Source organism: Falco rusticolus, chromosome 19 (genome assembly GCF_015220075.1).
Source record: "Falco rusticolus isolate bFalRus1 chromosome 19, bFalRus1.pri, whole genome shotgun sequence".
Taxonomy (NCBI): Eukaryota; Metazoa; Chordata; class Aves; order Falconiformes; family Falconidae; genus Falco; species Falco rusticolus.
The window spans coordinates 5,372,438-5,386,100 of NC_051205.1; positions in this window are offsets into that span (position 1 = coordinate 5,372,438).

The window sequence follows — 13,663 nt, forward strand, 5'->3', positions numbered from 1 at the left end:
CGTGGCTTATTTGAAGGTGGAATATGAACGTTTAGGGGAAGCTCTTCGGCAGGAGAGGAACAGAGATCCCGCTGAAGTCACAGTGATGCTACCCCTTTATATATATTTGGGAAGCTGGCCTTGATAGGATCAGGACGTTAATTTAAAGCGCTCAAGGGTTTGGTTTGCCTGGCAGCAATAAATGCTCCTCAAAATGCAAAACAGCCCAGCAAATACTAACTACTGAGGAAATAAAAAGGAATCTAAAAGTGCTCTGTTTGCAAGTTGGCTTAGAATATATTACGGTTTGAAGTGTTCCCCTAACTTACGCTAATTATAGTTTAGCAAACATTTTTGAAGAAACTCTTTGTGATTTGTTTGCAGTGTGTCGTTTGGGGTTTTGTGTCTCATGGGGTTTTGTGTACCATGGCGTGTTTTGCAGGCTTGCACTTTGTGGGGGTAAATTTCACAATCTTTGGGTGCGGAAAAGTAACAAGAAGAAAAAAAAAAAAAGTCAACCATGGAAAAACACCATGGAAGTTGTGTTGTGATGGACGGATCATTTCTGTTCCTGAAACACCAGCAGATTCACTGAGTTATAGGTCTGGATTCACATGCAAGGACCCGAAATGCTCCCCCAAAAAACATTCCCATGCAGTATTTCACGCTGACCTTCTCTTCCCACCATGAAACACCACGAAAACGGAGCAGGTTGCACCCAGAACTGGGCCATATTTCAGTTTGCTTACCAGGTCTATGTTCTGTGCAGTCAGTGACATTTTCACTGCAGACTCTTGGCCTGAAGACCATTTGACACAAGCAAACCTTTGGCCCACGCTATACTGGACCTTCTACCAAGCTGGATGTCAGAGACCTTTCTGATTCATCTTCTGGTAGTCTCTACAGGGAACAAAAAAGGAACAGCAGTAGCGCATTTCAACCTGATGAGATCCACCTCATTCAAGAAGTGACGGCTGAAAGTTGGGTGACTTTGCCAGACACGTCCTTGACACTCAGTGGAGGTAAACCTCCAAGAGAAACTGCCCCTGGGTCCGTGCTTGGGGGGACTGGGGTGATTCACTCTCCGCAGGCACCGGTCTTTCTGCATCAACAGAGGAAGTCTTAATGAGTGGATTAGACTGGCCACCAGAGATGGCTTTGACTCACATTGGCAAGATGAATCTCCGTCTCTCCTAATCGCCAGCCCAAGGAGGTGACACAGCGAACCTATCTGCCAGCCATCTCGAGGTTTTCTCCAAACTGACATTTGGAAAGTCAAAACAATAGGGCTCTTTCAGCTCTTTGAAAGTAATGTGTTTGGGAGAAAAAAACAACACATCATAGTGCAAACAGTTAAATGCCCTCAGCTCTTCCTGACCAAAGGGGAGTGATGCTTGAAGAAGGCTTTGCGTTATGCATACAACAGGATGGCGTCTGGAGACACACGGTAGCTGTGTTCCCTCATCCTCGTTAACCCCCTCCAAAAACATTTTCCAAGGATCAGGGGGATGCAAATCATAAAAACGAGGCTAAACCTCCTTAAAACATTACACCTTCTAGTATCAAGTTCTTAAAAAGAAGACATGCACACCGAAACCGTAGGACGTGACTGCAGCACCCAGATTCACAAGGCTATTAATTGAAGGTATAATTGCAACTTATGTGAGTTTGAGGGGCTGGTGGCATAAATTAGTTGCGTAAACTGATACTTTTGCCCTATACGAATGGGATAATTCAACATATTTACAGCATGACTTTCAGATTACACCTCTGTAGACAGTATTTTAGGCTCACGGCTCTGGCTGGGTTGCCAGCACAGTTGGCAATATCAGTTAAAACAAATATTAGAGACTTCAAGCTAAAGGTTGTTACTTCCCATGTCCTTGAAGTTCTAAAGCAAAGATTTATCAGAACTGAAATGTGTATTTGAACCCAGGGAAGAGCACAAAAGGCCACTGTTACCAGCTCTACATAGGAAAGCTGCATCCTGGACCAGAAGTCAGACTGAAGGCTGTTGCCTGTTCCCTGCCGCATCCCATCATACGCCGGCTCATGGGAGACACCTGGAACGCAGCATAGGCTGCAATTAAACGTCTGTGAGCCAACTGTGCGGCAGCAGCCCCAGTTCCAAAATGCCTCACTAGAGCCACTGGCTTCCCAATAGGTAAGAGATCTTGGGCAGAAATTGTCCGGTATTGGGTAAAATTTCTGTGTTAGCCAAATCCCTGTTGCTCCGGCATTGCGGCGAGAAGGCAGCTAGGCACAAGGTTCGCTTTAATGTCTTTTAGGTCTTTCCAAGGAATGAGTGTTGGGACACGAGACCTCAAGAATCGTCAATGTGTTATTGTGAGTATGGATATGGGAAAAGGGAGAGTACTCTGAAGCAAAAATCGTTTCTTTTTGACTTAAAAAAAGAAAGAGGGGGAGAAGGACTGAGGAAGCAAAAAGGAAAATATTTTGATGAGGGGTTGGATGAGTCATTTTGACAACTTGCAATCTCTCCCTTTGTCAGCATTCTTCCCCCGAATGTGCTGCTGAAAATTGAATTCATTATAAGAACATGTGAAGTTCACTAATTTGTTAGTTGCCTCTGGAGATGAATGCGAACTAGCTCTTGAAATACATTTTATGCGATAGCCTCAAAGAGCCGCGCTCCATCTCTGTAATTACCCACAGCCCCAGAAAACCCATTGCATTCAGATAGGACAATGGCAATAACCTGCTTGTGCTAACACCATCCTCTGGATGCAAGATTGGGTCGTAATGTGTATTTTTATACACACAGTTTCTCGGGCGGTAGAGACTTTTATCAATGTCATTCATGAGATGTTAAAGAACTATCTTGATTAGCGCAGCCTCATTCCTTTGTACCCTAAAGCCAAGGGAATTCAATCTGGTAATGTATTTTTTTTCCTTCATTAGCCTACATCTGCTCTACATTAGAAGTCAAGGCTGGGATTTTCAAAGAATGTTGCTCATAAAATTCATCAAATGAGGGGCCCGGATACACCTTCCTCCCGACTTCAGCCATCAAACTGGCCATGCATCCTAATTCCATCTTTGAGACTCCCTCTATGGCTAATGGAAAGAGATAGGCATCTCCAGACGGTGATTCATCACATCCTAAAATAGGCAGCTAAAACAGGTGGGAGGAATCCAGCTCTGGAGGTACTTGCCTCTATTCTTACCGACTACTAGAGGACAGTCTAGACAACCAGACAACTAGACCAGGCGCCCCAATTCTGGATGGTTAAAGTTAGGTGAAATTAGTCCCACCCTTTGGGCGCCAAATTTCTTTAGTGCCTTTGAAGTCTTAATGAGAGTACACAACATCACACGCTCTCCAGATTTGCCCAGACCCTGATGTATGCACATACCCTATCTCCGTGCGCCGATTAGCGCCTGTAAAGCTGAGGCTTGCAACAAAGTAAAGGCTTGTTTTGATCTTTTTCATGTTGATGTTTTCCTCCCATAGACTTGCACGGTGGAAATGAATGGTTGGATGTACAGGAATCTGGGCCCCTGAATGGGATGGCATCACACTGCCTGTTAAAGCAAAAAGATTAGAAAAGGGGAAAAAAAAAAAAGTTGCAGCTGTTACTAGGTTACAGCAATTTCCCTATAAATCCCCAGGAGCTCTCATCCCTTCCAGTTGAGGCTGTTTTCTTGGGTGGAAGATCCTCGGAGCTGTACAGGAGGAAGGAATTGCCCATGGAAGGTGGGGCAGCTCCTCCTGGGAAACAGGTTCAGTGGCAGGAGATAAGCTTTTCCTTTTCTTAGGCTAAAGCCCCAGCCCAGGTTTGATTTGTTCTGTGCAGCTTTGTGATGTGGTGCTGAATTCCCGATAAAACGCACAGATTTTTGGAGAGGCTGGTCACAGGTTTGGGGTAAAGCACTTGGTAAATCACCTTCTCAGCCCTTGAAATGGTGACAAGGGGGAGTTTGGAGGTGAGAAACAATCCTAATTCTGTGTCATTTCCCCAACTTGCTCTTCTCTCGCATAAAAAGTGATGGGACCATCAATGGGAACATCATAACCCTTATGAGCTGCTTAAACCCCTCTTAATGAATATTTACGGCTGCTGGATTGCTCTTTTCTTGTCAAATCTTTCTTGTGGTTTTCTTCATTAAAGATTGCGCCTGTTTTCTTTTGTGCTCCTCATATTTGATTGGGAAATAGCTTCCTATCACATGAGAATTGGGGGGAAAGAAGGCTCTTCCAGTTCTGAATCGCGGTAACTGCTTCGGATAGGAAAGACCTTCCCTCTGGATTCCCTACTTTGTACAAGACCTGTCTGCCCAAATTGCCTCCGCACAGTTCTTTTCTTTGTTCTGCTCATTGGCTTTCATCAGTTTAATCACAAAACACTCGAGCCCTTTCTGATTGATCTACGTTACTAATATGTTGGCTTCTTTTTTTTAATCTGCTCAAAGGTACAACAAAATATCTCCCTTTGATCTGTTTTGAAATCCTAAACTGGCAGGCATAGGGTTTCTAAAACGATGCTGGAAAAGCAAGCAAGTACATTCCTGATTTTTCTTTCCCTATAATGACCCTCTCACAGCAGATCTTGAAGACCTATAAAATGTGTTTTGTTGTCACACCTCTGTGGTAGGCTTGCTATAAAAATGTAAAGAGGCTGAGATGACTTCTCGGTGAATTTTAAAAGACCCATTGAATAGCATTGGCTAGGAGCCAAATTTGGTGCAAATCAGCCCAAATAAGCTCACTTTACAAGGCTTCTGTCATTTACAGCAACCAAAGACTGGATCTACACCGTGGTCTCTGGGCAGCCCTGACACCTCCACTTAATTGCTAAGGATTCTCATCCGCAGAGATGGCTTGTCCAGTTTAGCAATGGGGCATTTCTGTGTTCTTGGGAAATACTAAAAACCAAGTGGTAGCATGTTTGCTCTCCGTGCGATTTATTAGGAAAAGAGCAAAAAGTTTAAAGCTCTTGAGCCATCAAGGTAGACGTGAGGGTTCTGTGATTTACTAAGCAAGGAAGCTAACAGGAGTCCAAGCAGCATAATTACTCTTTGCTGACTACAGAAGGTGAAATGTGGGGTTTTTTGAATTGCGATTTCCTTTGACTTGCCTGCCTGCATATGGGTGACCAAACTGCTCCAAGAGAGAGAACAAAGAACATCACTGGAGTCCTGCCCCTCCTCTCTGTGACCCTGCGTGTCTCACCACTACAACTCCACTGCCTTGCCTAAAATTACATCAGATAGATGTTGATGAAATGGCGAGTCCTAGAGAGCTCATTTCCAAAAACACTTCCCAGAGCACTCTAGGGAAAGGACTACGAATTAAATATCACAACTTGTTTGATAGATAGCAAAGGCTTAATTGGGGGGGAAAAGAAGGCTGGTGGGAAGCAGGAATTGGTGATAACAAGGTAAGTGCCTCAGCACAACCACCAGCCCTTTAAAGAAACAGCAGAAATCAAAAGGAATATGTTTTAAGTGTCCCTTTTTTGATGTGATCCTGGTGGAGCTTCTCTGATGTGGTTTCATGATGCTACAGTCTTCTTGTACCCAGTACTCTTTCTTGTGTGTAAGGTGGTGCTGAGGACATTTTTACTGCTGAAAGTGGAGCAGGGCTTTCATTTTCCTACTTTATATCTTACATCCTGGTGGTCTCAACTCTCACAGCTGAGGTTTAGGTCCAGGTGTTGCTGGGGCATCAGGTCCAGTTGAAGCCTTCACCCCTGGCCAGCACATCCCTTGTGGGTGAGCTGAGCCCCTCCACAGCTCCCTGCAGAGCCCACCAGTGCCCAGAGGGGCTGAGCTGTGGCATGTGGCCCCCACCCCGGCCCTAAACTCCTCGCTCCTGGGAGCACCAGGGATGCACCACCTGCCTGCAGAGCTGGCAGCGCTTCTGGAGGTGAACCCTCTGTGGCAGCACCAGCGCCTTTGGGTAGGGAGGCTCTACCAGTGCTACAGGAGGACTTGCATCTTCTGGGCTGTCCACTGTTGCAATCTGAGTCCAAATCAGTTTGCCTCACATGGGGCACCAATTGTCACAGCATAAACAATATTAGCAAACAGCAAAAGGGTTTTACCGTGGGTCAGATTCTACTGTCCATGCTGTTTCTCCACTCTCCTGAAGCCAGACCACACTGCTCCTTGTTTCTGCTACACCCAGGTTCTTCCTTCTCCAGGCTCCTCCTCCACCCAGCCACCTCTCCTACCCTCCTCAGGGCCATTTAACCACTTTGCAGGGACAAGCCACAGCTGCACATCATCCATGTCAATCAACCCACTGCCTTCATTCCTCTACAGTCCACCAGATCCACTGCCCAGATTGGAGGTGGTGTTGCAAGGGGTGGTGATTGCTGTCCAGGGAAAACACAAGCTGAATCACTCACAGGGAGGATGCAGCCTTCCTCCTCCCTCTGCAGACCAGGGCTCCATGGTTTAATATTGGAAGGAAAGCACAAAACCTTGAGCTTGCTTACACCTTTTAGGGCTCCCAAGACGTATCCTGAAGGAGAAGGTCTCAAGGTTATTCACCATGTAACTAACATTTCTAGTGTTTTCCAGCTTCCTCGTATCTGCTGAAGAGTACTGAGGACTGAACGCTGCCCACATGGTGGTAGTGGTACCCACCTGCTCTCTTCACCCTCCAGTACAGTCTTACACTTTGCAATCTCAATGTCCAGCACCATCCTGACACTCAGCAGCTCCTGGTAATCCCGCAGCATGCAAGCCAGCTCATCCCAGGCCTCCCGGAGGGCATTCTGCAGCTCAACATGCTTCTCCCGGGCATCTCTGAGGGCCTCAAGCAGCTCAGTATCACAAACCTTTTTGGTTTTGCAGAGAGGACCCCTGCCAAGGGAGACACAACAAGTCTTTATTTTCTCTGCCCTCTCTCTTGCCACGCCGGCCTTTGAAAGAGAAATTCTCATTCTTTTGAGAGTCCCAGACTGGGAAGTATTGAGGCTGGTTTTAGGAAAGCCAAATGTTTCCAATTTCAAACCTCAGTTCTGAAATACTACAGAAAGGCTGGACATGTCCCTGTACGGCTAGACTGTGTTTAAGTCTGGTTTTGAGAATACCAATACCTTGTTCTAATTGGAACTAATAATTAAGGTTTTCCATTACTTCCCGTTATAAACTACGTAATGAATTAGATGGTCTGAAAATTATACCAGTTTCTATGGGTGCTGAATTACTGGTGAGTCATAATTCTACCCTACTTATTGGATGCTTTACACCTGTGTCAGAAGCATTGTCTCCTGCCAGAATTCTTTCTGGAGCAATTTTAGCAATTTTCCAAGTGGCTGTAGCTAATCCAATGATCTAATTTGGTGTAATTAGTTCTTTGCAATAATCAAAATGGTCCAACAGAAAATGAGACAGCAGATAATCCTGATAATCTGATAATCCTTCTTCCCCAGCATGAGGCAACACTCTTTGATAAAGATGAACAAAATGCCACAGAGCAGAAAGCCAACTGTCCCCTGGGCAGCATCACTGGGGGGGCGAGGGAGGGGGCTCTGCCCGGCTCTGCTGAGACACACACACATACCCGCAGCACTGCCTCCAGCTCTGGGGCCCCCACCATAAGAAGGACATGGACCTGCTGGAGCTCGTCCAGAGGAAGCCACAAAGATGCTCAGAGGGCTGGAGACCCCCTGCTGTGAGGGGAAGCTGGGGGAGCTGGGGGTGTTCAGCCTGGAGAAGAGAAAGCTCCAGGGAGACCTGAGAGCACCTTCCAGTACCTAAAGGGGCCACCAAGGAAGCTGGGGAGGGGCTTTTTACAAGGGCCTGTGGTGATGGGACAAGGAGGAATGGCTTTAAACTGAAAGAAGCAGATTTAGATGAGATATGAGGAAGAAATTCTTTACTATGAGGGTGCTGAGGTGCTGGCACAGGGTGCCCAGAGCAGCTGTGGGTGCCCTGTCCCTGGAAGGGTTCAAGGCCAGGTGGACAGGGCTTGGAGCATCCTGTTCTGGTGGAAGGTGAAAGATGGTCTTTAAGGTTCCTTCCAACCCAAACTATTCTATAAGTCTATGAAAACATGACGTGGGATCTCACATCCGGGATCCAGTGAGTCAATATGATCCATCATACCTGCTGCTTCACATTTTCATCTGCCACTCACAGCAGAAGATGATGAGAAGAACTTTCTTCCATGAAAAGACCTTCCAGCTAAGAGCCAATGTGATGGAGGAGAGGGTGCTGGAGGATGGCAGAGGATGCAGCTCAGAAAGGGGCCCCTCAGCTCTGACACCCCCGAGCACCTCCTTTATACACGTCTCAGCAGCGGGGCTCGGTTGATGCATATGAACAATTCGGGGTTTTCTTGGGGTTTGCCTTGCCTGGCAGCAATTCATAGATTTAAATACACAAAACAATGCATAATGCTGAACATTTGTGAAATACAATGGAATTTTACTGGTTTTAAATTGCTTTATTTGCATACTCCGCTTGGAGGATCCCACGGGCTGGGTTTTGTGAGGATTCTTCTTTTGTTTTAGTTTGCCCTCCTTCCTTACATTAATTACCGTTTAGCAAATGGCCTTAAGAGTATCTCCCTCTGTCAAGGACAATTTGTAATGTTCTGCCGAACAGCAAATTAGGAGTGATTTTTGCAGTATCCATTCTTTTCATAGTCACTCCCTCCACAAAGGACAGTCAGAGCCCAGGAGGCACAACCAAAGGCATCCCAGTGCTTGGAAGCTGGGGACCACAGCATGGACAGGACACACAGATCTCCTTGCTGCAGTACAAGAGTGCAAGATACTTACTTTTCACCAATAGCCCTCCGCACACCATCCTTAAAAGTCCGTAACTGACTGGGCAGGACTCACCTCCTCTAACTTTTGATGCTAGGTCTGCTGAGATACTGCTCTCCAGAGAGCCTTCCTCTTCTTCGTTGCGACCAAGAAAGTCTCAAATGACCAGCTCAAACCTGGATGCCCAACTTCTAGAGGAATAAATTAGTGTGGCTGTATCTTCTTGTTAAGTCTTTGGCTTTGATTGTGTAGAGCACATGGAAAAATGAGGCTCGCATGGAGAAGACGATGAATAGCTTAGAAAATAGGAAGCTGAGCCACAAGGCTGTTAACGGAGACACGTTAATCATTTAATTGGAAACATCAGTAGGCTTGGCCTTGGTGGGCAGGCTACGAATGCACAAGCGACCAGTATCCTGCAAAAATACCTTGTTAATACAGCTGCTGCGTGGCTACTCTCTGTTACTGTCCTTTATATTTGAGCTTGTAATTAAAACCCTTGGGATAGCTCAAGGCAAACAAAAAAAGATTTATTAGAGTTGCTTGGCAGGCAGGGAAGAAAAGGCTGATAAATATAATATATTTGCTGAGAGCCTCACAATACCTCTGAGGTGGAGCCAAGATTACATCCCTGTCCTTGTGGCTTCTGGCCGAAGTCTCTTTCAAAACAGAAAGGCAAAAGGTTCCATTTCAGATGATTTGAAAGAAATAATTTTCCCCTGCTGCTATGCCACACTAATCCTTAACTTTTTCAATAGGCTTAAACCTTGGCCAGTGGGGTTTTTTTTGTTTCAAATTCCCAAGAAATAGGATAGTATTTCCTGTGCCCATTTCTTTCCTTGGCTTTGCAGGGATTTTTAATATTTTTTTTCCCCACTCCCTGGGCTCATTGGAGGGCTTTTTCACCACCTTTCGCAAGAAGGCTGATGGAAAACAAAACTGATTACCAGAAACCTTCCTGGTATTCTGTCTCCAAGACCAGCTGATGCCAAAGGTTTTCTCGTACCTCATTATTTGCAAATGTTCTGCACTGGAACAACTTGCCCTTAGCCCAGCAAGAGAGATAATTGATGGTATGAAGTAGCTGGAAAGACAACTAGCTTAATTGCAGGTTCTTGACAGCACTATCAATTACACCTACACACAGAAGAGCAGGAATGATTGAAGTCCTGGGTGTCTCACTTGGCTGCTTAAATACAGGCAGAATCCGTGGCAATCCCAGCTGGAAAAGCAGGATCGGAGCCCAGGAGGAGTGTGCTTGGCCTGGAGCTGCTCTGACTTGGTCTTCGTTTTGTGCTTCCAGTGTGTCTCTCCTTGGTCTCCCACTGAATCCCCCTGTGACACCCAGCCAGAGGGTACCACGATGCCCCTGAGCGGGGGGGGGTGTGTGTGTGTGTGTGTGTGACCTCACAGCACTCTCCCTGGCCCTGCCGCTCACGAGGAGAGCGCAACTCCTTCCAGGCAAGACGGAGCAAGCTCAGGTTTTGTTTCCTTGCTGTGGTTAAAGCCTACAGGGTCATGGGTGGTTTCAGGTTTTCCTCCCATAGATACGCTCTGATAAGCAGAGCTTCTGAACACAGGTTTTCACAGCCCCAGACATACCAAAAAGTTCATCCATCCAGATCAACTTCACCCCTGACTAAGTCCAGATGCCCCCGAGTCCCCAAAAGACAGATGATGCCACCTGGTGCAACCCTTGGGCTGTTCTCACCTGCCTGGCTCAGGCTGTAGCTTAGAGGACCACAAGGTCAGCTTTACCTTCCTCTCCCAACTTCATCTCATCCCACCCAGCTTGCTGCAGGAGACAGTATTTGTGTGTCTTGACAGCAGAGTGGCCTCCAGGATTAAAATACATCAACTCTTCTCCACTCGCTTCCACCCAGCTGATGGAACTCGGTGCAGTCATGTCGGAGCGATGGCGTTTGCTCCAGCTCCCTTTCAGGAGAGGGAGGGGTTCATGTGCATGGGGGCACCAGAGGGGTAGCTCCCAGGGTAATCACAGCTCATTAATTTACTTCTAATCACCAGGAATTTTGGAAAGAGGCCCAGCAATGAAGATAGGAGGCCCACATAGCCCTGACTAATTTGACAGCTATTTGCCAAAGTAAATCAGAGGGGAAATGCTTGTTGTGGCCACATCTGTACAAGTGAAGAGGGTTCAAGCCCAAAACTCCATCAGTCAGAGAGCAACTGGAAGAGCCGGCGCAAGGACCAGCCCTACCCACTGTGGTACAGCTGTTTTCTCCCACTAGGTGGTGGTATCTAATGCATCTTGAACATCCCTGGCCACATGGGTTCTTGGTTGGGTTCTGGGTGGTGGCATGAGGCTGTCCGCACCTAGTTCAACACCCAGAAACATCTCAGGACACCGCTAGCCAGAGCCAGCTCACAGCTGCAGGGGGCAATATTTAGAAGCCAGGACAGCATGGGAACAGCCAGGTCAGTCCTTCAGGAAGGTGAGATTTCATGGATTTGTGCTCTGAGGTCAACTATGAGTCTGGGATGTTTTGTAAACTATGTGTGCGTCCAGCAACACGCCTCTGGCAGAAAAACAACACAGAGATAGAGAGTTACTGCCAGCTTTAAGGACAACTGACCTGCTGTCATCTTCTTCATCACCCTGGTGTCCTTCCGTCATACCTGCGATCTTGCTCATCACGTCAATACTCTTGGACGCTCAAGCTGTGCCCGGGCACAGGGTGTCAGTAGACACCTGGTTTCGGTATTACATCCTGAGCATGTTTACAGCGTTGTGCTGATGGGTAATACATGCCCTAAGACACCTACTGACATTAATCTGAAGGTTTGCGTCTTACGCTCTTCTTTTTCTCATGACTTCAGCCTCAGCCTCTGAACCTCAAAAATCAAAATGACTCTGGGACCAGCCTTACCCAGCCTATTTCACTGCAGTTCCCATCAAAAATGCATCTGCAATATCTAATCAACATATGCCATTAGCCTTGAGTCAAGAAAAATCAGCAATGAAAAATTACACAGATTGACACTGCGCCTCTTTTAGCCTCTTTCCACCCTTCGAATGTGCTGCGGGTGGTGGAAAGAAAATCATTTGCTTTTTTTTCATCCAGCTCAGATGCTGGATGATCATCCCAGCTCAGATCTGCACGATCCAAAGGCCTGAAAGCAGCCCTGGTTTAACTGGGCTGAATCAGGAGCTCCTTACAGATACTAACAGGAGCTGGACCACATAGGAAAGGCTGAAGGAAAGGAACCACCATAATTAAGTAATTAAAAAATACTCTATTTTAGAGAACTGAAATTCTGGATAAGATTTTTCACTCTTACTTACACAGGAATAATTTTATATGGAAGGAGGTGCCAGGACACTCATCTCCAGAAACTGGAGATATCATTATAGCTTAGCTGACAAGCAGAACGGGTTTTGATGTACCCTTCCAAACCATTCCTTCACTAAATTAGCCCAGCACTTAAGGCGATGTACTACCAGTATGTAAACAGTACTTAAAACAACTCCGTGGAAATGCTGATCAAGCCCCTTGTACAAGTCAGGAGTTGGCAATCTCTTGTCTAAGTTGGTCTCCCAGGCTCCAGTTATAGTCGACCGAAACAGATGGTTTGTCTGGTCTCCAGCAGGTGATTCATCCCGTGCTGAGGTAGATGCACAAATTAGGGGTTTTTTAATCGCTTCCAGGAGTGCCCGTTTCTCTCCATTGACTCTACCATCTTCCTTTTTGACCTTTCGCTCTACAGAACAGATTGGTGAAAATCCCACCGACCTGACCACGGTGTTCATATTAATTCCTTATTTCTTCTGATTAGAGATGAGAAGCTTTAGCCACCCTGCCTACACAATTAACAGCGAAGCTAAAGCCCAGCAGTACTGGCTAGTGTGCAGAACTGCCTTTCACAGCTTCCACTTTTTATCGTAAGAGGGGAAGCTTTCCCTTGGCTGAGAAGTCCCACCTAACCTCTTAGATAAAAAATAGGGTCGTGATGACACAGCTCATTGATCACTTGGATCCCGAAGAGCTGAGGTGTTTCGAGGAGTGACATAGAAGCAGCCATTAACAGGGCGAACAAACTGGTCTCAGCTGTTGGAGGGCAGCTCTACATGGCGTTTTGCAAACCAAGGTGGACTCACACCACCCACACGCCGAACGTGTGGGCTGCAGGGCAGATGAAAGCACAGGCTTATCTCAGCGGGGTTTGCTAACACAGCCTCCAGATTTCACTGCCACCACTTGTGCAGAGCTTTCTGCATTTGATGAGGGCAGCGATAACACAGTTGTGACTGAAATACAGAGCCTAGATCTCCCCACTTGCAGGGTACCCATAACTGCATCCAGACTCTGCCATAAAGGCTTGATCCAGCCCTTTGTGGCTCCCCGACCATCTTCTCTACTTGTTTTATGGCTCCACAGCCCTTGGCAATGGGTCTCCACAGTGGATTTCCCACCAAGCTGAGCATCTCGCTCCCCACTGGCTGCCACCCTCAGGACTCTGCACAGCTGGATTTCTTTGAAAAGCCATTAAAAGGATTGTACCTTCCCTCTGACTGGCGAAAAGTCATGAAATATTCCTGATGGGATCACAAGACTCCAGTTATCTGTGGTGTGTCACCAATTCAGGTGACACAGTTGCACTGAGCTTCTTGAACAAATTTTCCTGGTGATCTCAGTTGCTCTGCTCTTCATTAGAACTTTTGATTAGACTTAAAGGAGGTTCTGTGGGAAATTTAGAAAACATCTGGCTTCCTCTGCATGGAAGTGGCCATTGAATAAGATAGTGGCCCAAAAAAGCTTCCTTGGGTTCGTCCCATCCAACTTTGATTTGGGACCCCGGGGGGGAAAACGGGACCAGAAGCAAGATATGGAGACAGTGTTGTTCATAGACTTTCTGCTCCTTTCTTTTTCAGCAACTGTGATGCTAACAAAACCTAGGTGGATGGTTTGATCTGC